This window comes from Agrilus planipennis, unplaced genomic scaffold, assembly GCF_000699045.2.
Source record: "Agrilus planipennis isolate EAB-ADULT unplaced genomic scaffold, Apla_2.0 scaffold6, whole genome shotgun sequence".
Taxonomy (NCBI): Eukaryota; Metazoa; Arthropoda; class Insecta; order Coleoptera; family Buprestidae; genus Agrilus; species Agrilus planipennis.
In genome coordinates this window covers 892,510-906,928 of record NW_020439302.1, presented here as the reverse complement: position 1 = coordinate 906,928, position 14,419 = coordinate 892,510, and the positions used below count along the sequence as shown (strand labels likewise).

General features: G+C 36.4%; 1 long non-coding RNA gene across 1 annotated transcript in view; it reads left to right on the top strand.

Annotated features, from left to right (window-relative positions):
- Window positions 1–1,426: 1,426 nt before the first annotated feature.
- LOC108744804 overlaps window positions 1,427–14,419 on the top strand; it is a 72,182-nt gene continuing 59,189 nt past the window's right edge. The window contains exon 1 of the long non-coding RNA XR_001939014.1: window positions 1,427–1,483. This is a non-coding gene — a long non-coding RNA (uncharacterized LOC108744804). The remainder of the gene's footprint in view (window positions 1,484–14,419) is intronic.

Below are 14,419 nucleotides of genomic sequence, written 5' to 3'. Positions count from 1 at the left end.
AGAAAAGTTTAAGTCCTTGCAGGTATTAAATTTTGACCCATGTAAAAAAGGATAACGTAGCAAAGATAACTTGTTTCTTGGGTAATCTAATCGTACATCCCTTGCCCCTGTCAGTCTACATTGAAATGTAACTTTTCTATAACTGGACTGGATATCTTTTTTCATACATAGTTGTTATGTTTAGTTGAAAACTTGTTATTTCTCACGCTCTACATGCCTCCGCTATTGTAAAAGACAGTAGAATGTCTAGTGTCCACTTAACAATAGGTACAATAGGGCCGAATGGTCGAAATCGAAACAAAATAAAACAATAAACTTCTCATTGAAAATATTAGAGTCGTTATTGATATCAAGTTGAATCTTTCATAAAAATAAAACATAAATTTATATTCCTTTTTGTTTTTACATAGGTATGTCATCACTATTTTGTAGTATCAAAGTACCTATATAACAAAAACACATATGATCTAAGGGGCTGTGTGAGATACTAAAATTAAAATTAAAAATATGTAGAATACACTTTTACATATATTTTAATTTAACATATTCACAAGGAACAAATGTTAATTATCCTGTTTAAATAATTATTATCGAAATAAACATCTGAATTTATTATTATTATATTCCCTAAAACAGGGGTTTTAATTGTATTTTACATTAAATATCTAGCAATCAGACTTTTTTAATAATTATTAATTCAGTTTATCGTTGTTTAATGTGCAAAATATATTGTTTTTTATTTACTAGGTACTTTTTATATCTTAAATCTTCATTATAATTATTTAGTCCCCCTGTAGCAAACCAAATTGCGACGCCTATTATCATAATCAGTTTTCCGACTCAATAATGTACATGACGCAACGTCGCTTGCAACTTCGTATGATCCGATGATCAACGATCGATCGAGCGTACGCCATTTTGATTGTAGTCGGCCGGCCATGTCATTGCTTAATAGAGTTTATAACGCGTACCGCGAGAGTCGTGCTTTGTATATTCCGTAATTACTTTGCGAAATGAAGTGGACTGGACTTAAATTAGTTATCGTGTGTATTTTGGGAGAAGATGTAGAATAATGGATTATAATATACCTACAGCACTACATTAAATAAATGTTTTTGAAGAGGTAAAAATACTTTGTCCGAAAATTTTATACTTACATCAGTACCTAATTGAAAAGCCACTTCAATACTTGCTAATGAATTGTTATTAATAATAAAACATCAATAATAAGTCAATTAAATGAAAATTCTTTGCGTTGTTTTGATGATTTTTTATGTTTAAAGGGATTTTAAATGTGCTTTTTATAAATGAAAATAGCAATTATTAATAAATTCGTGAAGCACTTTTAAAAGAACATTCAAAATATTTCTATTTGTACCAAGTTTTCTATTTCTTCTGCAGATATTTTTAATCGCTGATGCAAGTTCCTTCCTGCTACAGTCACGCATGATCTGCATGCTGCGCCGCGCTGCTCTGAGCTTTGGTAAGTTTATTATTCCATTTATCTAGTGATTTTGTTTTAAATTATTGATACGAACATATTGTGCTTTTGTTGTGTAGTATTTTTATACGAATTTGTATTAGCGTTTTTGTATATACTTACTCTAAACTATAACAGAGCAACAGTCGAATAATTATTAATGATGGAATTTAACAAAAAAAGAAATAATACAATCAGGTGTGTCTTATTCATCGTCATTATTTCTTCATCAGTATCATAAGGTGGTCAGTCCTAAGACTGGTTGTACACGCAACTCCACTCTTTCCTATCCTGGGCTAATTTTCGTATTTCCTCAAAACTAGAATATCCCATATCCTTAACTATTTTCGAACAGTAATCTAATCTAGGTCTACCTCTACCCCTCCTAACTCCTGTTTCTGCTTTGACTAAACCTTCATGGCTGAGAAGGTGTCCTACCAACCTATCTCGCCTACTTCTTACAGTACCGATATAATTGATAAGATATCATTTTCTTAATATATTAAAGTCATCTGAAGTTCATCCTTGTTATATCTTCAATGCTTATATCTCTTCATTGTCCACTTTTCGTCTAACTGAATGTAAACGTTGAAGAAAGAAATTAAAGTTGATATACGACAGGATCAGGTGTAAATCTGTAAAAAATTTATTTATTATTATACAACAACCAACAAAATTATCCGGTTGTTCGGAAAGTCATTTCGTTTTTTTCCCGACAGAGGATTTAATTGTATTCTTTTGCACCCAACTTCACATTAAAGCCGTATAATTTTTATATGCTTTGAGAGCTCATACAGCAAGGCTTGTGTGTGAAAAATTCCAATTAATTCTACGCAGTAGTTTTTGGTTCGTGCCCTTTTAAATATGGAGAGCGATAAGCAGCAGTTTCGACATATCTTACTGTTTTACTACAGAAAGGGTAAAAATGCTGTTCAAGCCAGAAAGAAATTGACTGATGTGTATGGAGAAGGTGTGTTGACAGTAGGCCAGTGCCAGAACTGGTTCGCTAAATTTCGATCCGGCAATTTTGATGTCGAAGATGCACCACGTTCGGGAAGGCCGGTTGAAGCTGATAAAGACGCGATAAAGGCATTAGTTGATGTGAACCGGCGAATAACAACATGTGAGATCGGATTGAGGTTAAATTTATCAAATTCAACAGTTTATGACCACTTGAAAGGCCTGGGATTATCCTCGAAGCTCGATGTATGGGTTCCCCATGTTCTCACAGAGAGAAATCTGTGTCGCCGCATTGACGTCTGCGATTCGCTTCTCAAACGTCACGAAAATGATCCGTTTTTGAAGCGCATCATCACTGGGGACGAAAAATGGGTTGTATACAACAACGTCAAACGCAAGAGGTCATGGAGCAAAAAAGATGAACCGGCTCAAACCATTTCCAAAGCCGATATTCACCAAAAAAAGGTGATGCTGTCTGTTTGGTGGGATTTTAAAGGAATCGTTTTTTTTTGAGCTTTTGGCGGATAACACAACGATTAATTCGGAAGTCTACTGTCATCAGCTGGACAAACTGAATGATGCACTTCAACAGAAAAGGTCAGAACTAATCAACAGGAAAGGTGTAGTGTTTCACCAAGACAACGCGAGACCTCACACAAGTTTGGTCACTCGCCAAAAGCTTTTACAGCTTGAATGGGATACAATGCTACACCCACCATATTCTCCAGACCTGGCATCATTGGATTATTATTTGTTGCGGTCATTCCAAAATTTTTTAGACGGTAAAACCTTCACCTCAAATGAGGAGGTCAAAAAACTCCTCGATCAGTTTTTTGCCAGCAAAGACCAAAAATTTTATGAGCGTGAGAAAGATGGCAAAAGGTGTTGGACCAGAACGGTCAATATATAATTTAATAAAGTATTTGTTTATTATACGAAAACTGTCTTTCATTTCCACAAATAAAAACGAAATGGCTTTCCGAACAACCCTATAGATTCCTTTTAATAGGTACATAATTTCGAGATTAATTTGCGTTCATGTGCGTCTTCTCCTTCGAACATCGGCCTTATCCAGTAGGCAACTAATCGTAAGTAGTCGTCGAGCATTTGAAACAAAAGCCCATCCGTTACGTGCAGATCAAAGGTATCTAGATGAAGGAAACTCATTACGCGCCTGCTGCTGCTGCTGCTGCCATAAGGCACCTTACTCCCGCCTCACGTCTATATCGTCCCGCGCTCGTGCTCTCGCCTTAAAACGGGACGGCGTCGCGGCTACGTCTTTCCGTTAATCCTACTTGCCGGAGCAACCCGAAATTGCATCTGAAGGAGCTTTCAGGCATAAATAATGGCGAGAGGCACCTAAATTGTAAATTCTCCAAGGTATTAATCTAACTTAGCGTGGAAATTCAGCGCTGCGTTTCCAGATTAGAGCTTTAATATATTCTAAAACTTTGTCCTAGTTGAATAATTAACGCGAGTCCCCGTCCTGTGCCATCCCCGTTGCGGAGAGAGTAGCGGTTCCTTCTCGTGCGCGAGCGAGCGAGCGAGAGAGCGACGGCGACGTTTCTCCTCCAAGACGGCGGTCGCGAATCGCTCGCAACGCCGCCGCCGCCATCTTAAATCAATATAATATAAAATGGGCGAATCTCTGCTTCGCTTGGAGACAAAGAAAATCTCTCTCGCTGCTTTTACTCGCTAACTAACTAATACTAGACGTAGAGACGCAGGAAAAGAGAGAGACGGAGATTGGCGTAGAACGCTGTTTGCGCAGCGCGTTTGCACAGCGAAGACGAAAATGTTTGAGCCGGGGAAAGCGGGAAAGGGGGTGGAAAAGTGGAGCAAAAGAGCCGAAGACGTTACACTGGAAGGAATCGCGATGGGTTGGCAAGAAGGAATGGCTCTGATGACGTATTCCCGTCTTGTTGAATGTGAAGAGGATTGTGGCTTGTGAGATGTTTCAGCAGCAACAGCGGGAAAACTCTTGGAAATGCGATGTGTCGAGTATGTAATGCGGATGTTGTTGAAGACTTGCCAGAAATGCCAATGCCTCTTTAAGTTTTCGGGTCCTAACCCCAGCTTTGGGATTAGTTGAATAGTTCAGGATCATATTGTATTATAATCCGACTGAAATACATATATTACACTCGCATTTTACCAAAAAAATATTGCTGATGATATTTTCTAGCCTGGATTTTGTAGTTCATGTTTAGCTGCATCAGGACTCCTTTATGAAATATGTACATACAATAATATCCTTTCTGTGTTTGATATTAACTTTTATTTAGAACAGTTTTGACATTTCTGATTGAGTAAATTGTATGACGCGCTTATTGGACAAATTAATGATATGTTGATTGTACAATAATTAACCCTCACGGACATTTTTTAACTCGTAAAAGTTTTCTGGTAAAAAACAAGAACAAATCTCGAGGTGTCATTCATCCTGTTCGGTCTTAATATATTCCAATTGTTGTTGTTTGTCTCGTTATCTTGGACTTGCATGATGAGTAACTTGCAGCCTTGCTTCTTCAGACTTTACAATGATTCATTGCAGTAACATATATCGAAGCAATTAATATTTTTGGAACAACAATGGTCTTAATATGGGTCTCGATATCTAGTACTTTTGAAGATTGAAAATTAAACCAATTTAGCTTATCAATATCAATAAAACATATCGGCCAGTGTTAGGCATCACGAATCTTTGTTTAAAAAAAAAATACAACGTGTAATTATACAACACGCTACTGATGTAAAATTGTTCAAACATACCGGGATACTGGTTAAGGAATTGGTTTAATGGTATTATTTGTAAAGTATGCTTCGCACGGGTGCAATGCTGATAGTAAAAATGTACTTTAAAATGTCTTTATATACAACAATCACAGTTTTTTTGTCATTGACCGGTATCGCCGCAACCGCTATGTTCCTGCATTTTAAGTCTGTAATATCCTCAAAAATATTCATTTAAATTACATGCTGTAAGGGCCATATTGATCTATATTAAATGCACAATGCATTTAAAAGTACTTAATTGGATAAGGATTAATGCTGTATTGCTTAAAATCGTTTCGTAAATAAGCCATTATTTCTCGTAAAAAGTAAAGGATAAAAAATGGTTATTGTGGGTTATCCCTAAGAGATAGACATATACCATCGCGGACTTTTTTGTAGACCTTTTTAAGGTGTACAATACTGTAGTACATTATTTTGATCTATCTCGTAGGGTTCAGCCAGCGTTTGCAATGTAAGCGCAAAAAATGTGTTTATTTACGACATCACATTAGAAACCTCTAAAATTATCAGTGTTTCTCTACTATATTATGCATGTATTATATATATAAACCTTCCTCTTGAATTACTCTATCTATTAAAAAAAATGCATTAAAATCCGTTGCGTATCTAGATCTAAGCATACGTAGGGACAGACAGCGGGGGAAATGCGTTGCACGATTTCGTTACATAGCAACTTTCGCATGAAACGAACTTACCCTACCGTGCGTAAAGAAGTTTGACTTCAAAAATCTATTTTTCATCATTTTGTGCCTATGCTCTATAATTTCATCAGTATATACCTACATGGCACCTATTCTATTGCTAAATTCTTCCCCCTTTTGCATTAAACTGATTGCAAAGGGTCAGAAAGCAATGATGGATGCTAGAGGGTACATTATGAAATAAGTGCGTGTACATGACTCCCCCGTTTGTATGTTTCTCGTTCAACCATCGCACAAACGAACGAGTGAATGAATGAAACCGAACATCCCTTTCGCAAGGCCGATAAGTATAGATCCGGACGTCGGCGTCTCGTCTACGTCGGAAAAAAGTAAAAAGGGTCTCACTATGGCGCGACAAAATAAACGCAAGCGAGACGATGCAACGTGGCACTTTATTGGCATGGCGCATGTGTAAATAAAAACCGTCTGCTTTCTATTCTTTTGGTTCTTTGGACCAACCCCAATTTTAATTTCGCAGTTTGTTTCCGGCAACGTTGTCGCTATTGTTTATTTAACACAGATTCGCGTATCCGTTATATCTTAGTTGGCTAGTATGAAAGTCGACAATAAAGGAAAAATAAGAAGAGTTCTGGGCGAGTGCCTTCAAGATGAGTTAAGTTTCACAGAAGGTAATATATTCGTGTTGGTTTTTTTTTATCAAATAATTGGATATAGATAATCGACGACTAAGTGATTTCCTTATTTTGGTAAAAATATTTTTGAACGTTTTTAAACTATAGAAACACAGAATTTATTGTATTGGAAAGTTTAAGGGAGAAATCTTTCAATTAATCACTTTCCAATAAATGCTATAAGTACCTACGAAGATTTAAGCGCCAACTTCGGGAAAGATATAAATATTTTTTAAAACTAAATAAATATGACTCCTTTTGTTGTAGTTACTTTATCACAATATTAACAGAATAATACGTAGCAACAAGTTTTGAATAAACGAATTCTGCTTATACAAATTTCCCGTATGTAACATTTATACATAGGCAGCATCGTTAAATAGAAACATAATTTTGATTATTAATACATTACAACAGCATAACTATACTTTAATGCCTATAATACTGGTTGAATTGATGGTCGCATTTTTGTGAAACATTATTAAATAACATAAAAAATTAACTTTTGATTGTAGTTTCAAAATGAGAATTTAGTTATTAAATTCTACAATTGTTTGGACAGAATTATGTCCTTTTCAATTAACATACTGGAATCCAGTATATGCTCTCTTGAAAAAGATGACATAATACATTGTCAAAACAATTGTGAAGTTCAATAAATAAATTATGTCGAAACATTCAGGAGTGGATTTTATTTTATATTGTTATATTTTAATAATAAAAGATATCGACACGTGCGAGTTGTGTTATAATAGAGTATTGAGAAACTTGCTCTATGGATTTTTGTGGGGTCATCGGTACCTATTTGAAATCATTCTGTTCCATACCATATATGAAGGAAGTCTCCAAATTAAGTTTATCAACTAATAATTTTACATAGAATAATTAAGTATAAATTAATCATTTTTGACTTTCTCCCGATTCAAACCACTTTTCACTGCTTACTGAGGTGCGATGCCCAAATTATACGTTTAAGCTATAGAAAGGTTTTATTTTAAGTAATAGAGGTTTTGGACTCCGAGGGGAAGGGAACACCTAATTTTTTGAATTTGTAGAGGTTATTACGTTATCGAGGTTTAAGTTATCAAGGTTCTACTGTATATGCATAAAAAAAAAGCGAAGAAAAAGGTTTTGCTTCGAACGTTTCTGCTTTAATGTAAAAGGTTTTACAATATTTCTATTTCCAAAGAGAAGCATCTGCTCAAAAACTAAAGGACTTGCTTCTAAAATAGGAATCTAGGTTCACAACAACTTTTCAACTTTTCAGTCGCTGCCCAGGCATCACACAGCTTGTAACGTAAAAATTTATGTATTTGTAGGACTTTTTTGCGTCAAAATCTATCTAAAATGACTTGTATAAGTAATCTTTAGTTGTGTAGTCCCAGTGTTGTGCTTGTTGGGGCTGATATGGTGCATTTACGCACAAGAAAATACTACAAACTAAGACGTTCACCACGACAATAAAATTTTAAAACGTTATTTAGAATTGAGGAGGAGAATGTCGTGTTGACGGACCACTTTCTTGACGCGTATCCCGCAATACGTGGAGGAGCCCTGTCACTTGTGCAGAAAATTAAAATATTTCTGCGTTATTGTGCGAACCATTTTAAATTTGTTGACTTCCAACACTTCATTTACTTTCTCTAGCGATGTGCCCCTTCCAATGTCTTGGATGCGCGCTGGCAAAATCGTAGGTAGGGAGAAAAAAGCTCATTATACTCTCGACTCTTGTTCATTAAACATACTTTTTCATACAGTACCTGCCAAAAGTTTTGTTCAATCATGAATAGTAGTGCGAGTCGAAAACAAGCGTTAAAGCCTTTAATATGTCTTCAAATATAAATAAACATCTCGTTGATATTTTCAGTAGTAAATGGTACCAATAACAGCACATTTGAGCAATGCAATTGTAGTGGATAAAATGGTCAATTTTTCCGTGCAGTACTGTACGGATTATACGCTCCTCACCGGTTAAGAGTTTGGCCGAGAGTTGTCTTCTTTCTTTTCTGGCCTAGTGCTGTTCTTTTCTACTTTGCGCCGGTCAAACTGAAGGTCACATCGCTACAGAAAGTAAACGAAGTATATTAGCTGTAAATTTTAACTCGATATCTCTAGCCATTCCTCGAAAAAGGAATTTTGACGATTAAACAGTCTAACAAAAAATGCTCCTGTAATTTAATGGTTTTGTTTTTAACCTTACTCAAATGTGTTGTGTTGATAAATATGTACATAAAAGCTCTTTTGCTTCCATAAAATCAGGGTTAAAGTGTCGTTAAAAGCGGTTTGAGTAAATAGCATTCTAGTCACGTCCGCTTTGTTTTCCTGTTCTTAATTAAGTTCCTTTATGAGAAAATTCTGCATAGATTTTGGTGTAAGTACATAATAATTTTACTTTCCGCCTTCAAGATTGCATATATATACCTAAGGGAGTGTGTAGTTCGTCCGGACCATTCGACGCCCCGGACTTTCGAGTCGCTTTGGTCCAGTAAACTTTGGCAATTTGGATGACAAAATAGCGCTATTAAAAGGGGTAGCCATCAATAAATTAGGCAAGATTCACCTAAGGTTAGCTGTAAATATAACGGGCCGCGTTAAACCGTTAAAATTAATACTGTCTGTTGACCTCGCAAAAGGGGTTTCACGCAAACTCGGTAACGTGGACGTGTTTCTTATCCAACCCTTTAGAGACGACCGAGAGAAGTGAGAGGGAGGGTTACAAGTTCTTTGTCTTGGTTTGCAGATTCTTAAATAAAAAAATTAAATTAGAAAAAATATTAAAAAGGTATTATACCTAAATTCATGAGTATTATCATTGACTATTTTGGGCCCAAGGGACAGATAACTGATTATAAGTAATTGTTTTAATATGTATATCGAATAGAAGACAGAACAACTTTAGGAATAAAGGGAGCAGTTAGAGATAGGGTGGAAAATGGAAAAAATAGTGACAAAACAGGTATCTATTGTTTAAAAATAAATATAAGTAGGTAAAACAAAAATCTTGGTATGCAAAGGAAAGAAAAAGTAAGGAAAGAGCAAAAACAAAAATTAGAAGAAGTGTCTGGTTTTCGGTATCTATAGGAAATCAGATCACTCAGGATAGAAGGAAGAGCTAGATATAAAAAGAATATAGCCGAATCACCTTTAACAAAAGAAAAGTCACTTGTATGCTCGCGAACGGTTAATTTAGATATATGAAGAAGATTGTATATGTCTTTAGCATGACTCTTTAGATGCGGGTGCAAAAGGTGGATGGTGGACGCGGCGGAAAAGAAAAGGCTAGAAAGGTTCAGACTGTGGTGTTACAGGCGAATAATGACGATGCTGTGAATAAAGAATGTTAAAAATGAGGAGGTTTTAAAAAGAGTAGGAGAGCAAAGGGTGCTATAGAGGTCAATAAGAAACAGGCGATAAAGGTTGGTAGGACACGTTCTGAGGTATGAAGGGCTTGTTGGAGACATATTGAAAGCAGAAAGAGAAGTTAAGAAGGGTAGATATGAACTTAGATTAGATTACTGTTCACAAATAATTAGGAATGTTCTATTTTTAGGAAAAAATGCGATGATTAGCTCAGGATAGTAAAGAGTGGAGGTGCGTATCCAACCAGTAATAGGACTGACGACTATATGTTCATAATAACGGTGAATTTGATAACATTATTAGATCTATGCCCAAAAATCTGCTAAAAGTACCATATTCCCCTTTCTCTGCGAAAAGAATCCATCAAAAAAAGTAAGAAAGTATTCTATAGATCATCAACATAAGGTCGTCAGTCCCTTAGGACTGTCCTACTGGTTGGATATGCACCTCCACTGCTGCCTATCCTGAGCTAATCTAAGCATTTCCCTTAAACTAGAACATCCTTAACTATTTGTGAACATTAAGCTAATCTAGGTCTACCTCCACTCCTATTAACTCCTGTTTCTGCCTTTAATATGTCTCTGACTAGATCTTCATGCCCGAAAAAGTGTCCTACCAATATATCTTTCCTATTTTTTATAGATTTCGATGGAATCCACTGTTCTCCTATTCTTTTTAATACCTCTTAATTTCTAACCTTCTCGTTCGCGAGCATAGAAGTAACTTTTTATTGAAGGCGACTCGTCCCTGCGCTACCCTCTGCTTTATATCCCTAGTACTCCTTCCGTCCTGACTTATCTGATTTTCTAGTTACCTAAAATCAGACACTTCTTCTAATCTTTCGTCTCCTACCTTTATATTCTCTCTTTTCCTAATTTTTCTTCCCTTACATACCAATAGTTCAGGAAATAATGTCCCTGGTATTGATAATTTTTAAGTAGAAGCTGTGTGTACTAGGTACTGTTTGCTTTTGAAGTTTTCGGAAATTCTTAAAACCACCACTTATATATCGTCTCTTTGAATATGGATTTCTTACTCTCATCGTATTATTGTTATGAGTAAAGTACATATTTTCCCTCTTACCTCACTCTTCTTAGTGGCTGATGGTTATCGCCATCATCGTCCCTTTCATTATTAGTCTCGTTTAAATTAATTTTCAACCACCAAGTCTTTCGAGTTTGCTTACACCACCGCGGCGTCGTCGTAGGCGAAGCGAACGGGGCTGTCAGACGCAGATTTTCATTGTTCCTGCCAACCGAAAATTTCCCAATTTCTCAAGATCAAAGCGCCTCAACCTCGTCCTCCTACGCCTTCTTCTCCTCCTCGCCCCCGTCTCGTTTAATCTAGAGCACGCGACGTTCTTACTCTTCGACCATCATACCACCGTCGTCGCCACCCCCAACCGCTCTCCCCATCTTCGATGTCGTCGTAGTCGTTCGCCTTATTATACATAACGCATACATACATACATCTGCACGAAAGTTGTTCCCTCGTTCGTTTGCCCGGAAGACGTGGTGGCTTTAGGATGAGGTAAGGAAGGCGCTGTGTGTGGAAGTAGAGTTTTAGATGAGGAGGAGGAGGAGGAGGAGTCAATGGCAAGGAAAGCATCGAGCAAACAAGCGAACGATTCATGTATAATTCAGCCAAGGAGGCCTCGTTGGCAGCATAATTAATTATATGGCGTTCTCGAATCTTATATGCCGTGATGGGAAGCACGGTAAGGTCGATGAGGAGACAAAGTAGACGGTGAGGTGTTAATTTCAATAGTAAATTCGACCGATTTCAAAAACCAAACTGAAATGAAATTCTTTCATGAACGTATTTTAAAATAAACAAGTAAAGAATCAATAGCTACGATATCAAACAATTCCTAATAAAAATAAGAAAAAAATTACCCCCAAATTCACCGCAACAATTTTAAAGAATCCTGGACGTTTTTAGTGGCTAATTTAAAATTGTTGTAGAGTAAGTCTTTTCTTATTTTTATTATTTCCATTACAATCACCAAATTTGCTTCTGTATCCCGAGATAAAAATATTCAGTCTCTCGGAGTCTCTGAAAGCGAGACTCGAGTCTCCTTCTCTCATCGAGTCTCTCTGGTGTCACTGAGAGAGATTGTCAAAAAAACTGTTTAGCGCCTCTGAACGAGAGACTCGAGTCGCTCATAGAGAGATCCTCATTTCGTATCCAGTCTCTGAACGAGAGACTCGAATCTCTGAACGAGAGACTAGAGTCGCTCATAGAGAGATCCTCATTTCGTATCCAGTCTCTGAACGAGAGACTCGAATCTCTGAATTAACAATTTTATAGTTCGAGTCTCTCATACAGAGACTGTGAGATCCATAAAAACACCTAGATAATAACTGAGAGACTGTGCGAGACGCTCTCAGAGACGCTGAAAGACTGAGAGACTGGAGAGAGACTGAAAATTTTTGTCTAGAAATTTCAAAAAGCTTTTATTGTACCATTAAAGATCTGCATAATTATTGATGTTCTTCGATTCCTTGATACAGATCTCGACCGGTTTGTCCAATGTATATCGCGCCTGTTTTAGCACAATATATTAACTAATAAATATCCCGTCACTTTTGTGTATAAAACCTATTTGTCTTACATTTATTGTTGGTTAAAAGCAATTAAACATACACTAAAAATAGGTAGATGATTTGCAACTTAATTATTTCCCTAATTGGCCGAACTTATTCAAGAAATGATTAATAAATTTTTAACTACAAATTCATTTGAATTTCAATTTTGTACGATTATTAACTGCTTAATAGTATGTAGAAGATTGCTTAATGTTTGGTAGGGTTTTTTATTTGCTTATATACTTAATTTTGAACACATAGTATTTTTCCCTCATAATTATTCTATAAATTAATTTCACTTTTAACTGTCTCAGAGTAAAGACAATTTTATTCTCTTGGATTGTAATAAGAAAATACCTTCAAAAGTTTATGAATTCATTTTAGAAATTCGCGAGACTTTTACTTTGATATTTACGTACATATACATTATTAAAGATGGGCAAAACATGTGGTTTATTTAAGTATTCCTTTATATAGATAACCACAGTCTCTGTTTTCTACTTATACAGAAGGACTTAAAATGTGATTTTCTTTTCATTGCGTGCTTTTATTATTAATATACTATTCTGGCGAAAATACAACCGTCCAACTTTACTCACAGATATACCGTATCTATTTCTCTTATTAGAAATGTCAGGGAGCTTACTTCAAAGTTTGGTAATTTCCTTCGGGAAGGAGATAGGCCTGTTAGAATCTTCTCCCTGTTTTCCACCAACACACCCCTTCTTCATACCTAGAATTCTTGCCATTATATATACTTTACTAATTATACGTACAAATACATGTATCAGATTCTAAACATGAAAGGAGGAAGAACAAAAAGTTGTGTTAATACCTATATATAGGGTTGTTCGGAAAGTCATTTCGTTTTTTCCCGACAGAGGATTTAATTGTATTCTTTTGCACCCAACTTCACATTTAAGCCGTATAATTTTTATATGCTTTGAGAGCTCATATAGCAAGGCTTGTGTGTGAAAAATTCCAATTAAGTCTACGCAGTAGTTTTTGGTTCGTGCCCTTTTAAATATGGAGAGCGATAAGCAGCAGTTTCGACATATCTTACTGTTTTACTACAGAAAGGGTAAAAATGCTGTTCAAGCCAGAAAGAAATTGACTGATGTGTATGGAGAAGGTGTGTTGACAGTAGGCCAGTGCCAGAACTGGTTCGCTAAATTTCGATCCGGCAATTTTGATGTCGAAGATGCACCACGTTCGGGAAGGCCGGTTGAAGCTGATAAAGACGCGATAAAGGCATTAGTTGATGTGAACCGGCGAATAACAACATGTGAGATCGGATTGAGGTTAAATTTATCAAATTCAACAGTTTATGACCACTTGAAAGGCCTGGGATTATCCTCGAAGCTCGATGTATGGGTTCCCCATGTTCTCACAGAGAGAAATCTGTGTCGCCGCATTGACGTCTGCGATTCGCTTCTCAAACGTCACGAAAATGATCCGTTTTTGAAGCGCATCATCACTGGGGACGAAAAATGGGTTGTATACAACAACGTCAAACGCAAGAGGTCATGGAGCAAAAAAGATGAACCGGCTCAAACCATTTCCAAAGCCGATATTCACCAAAAAAAGGTGATGCTGTCTGTTTGGTGGGATTTTAAAGGAATCGTTTTTTTTTGAGCTTTTGGCGGATAACACAACGATTAATTCGGAAGTCTACTGTCATCAGCTGGACAAACTGAATGATGCACTTCAACAGAAAAGGTCAGAACTAATCAACAGGAAAGGTGTAGTGTTTCACCAAGACAACGCGAGACCTCACACAAGTTTGGTCACTCGCCAAAAGCTTTTACAGCTTGAATGGGATACAATGCTACACCCACCATATTCTCCAGACCTGGCATCATTGGATTATTATTTGTTGCGGTCATTCCAAAATTTTTTAGA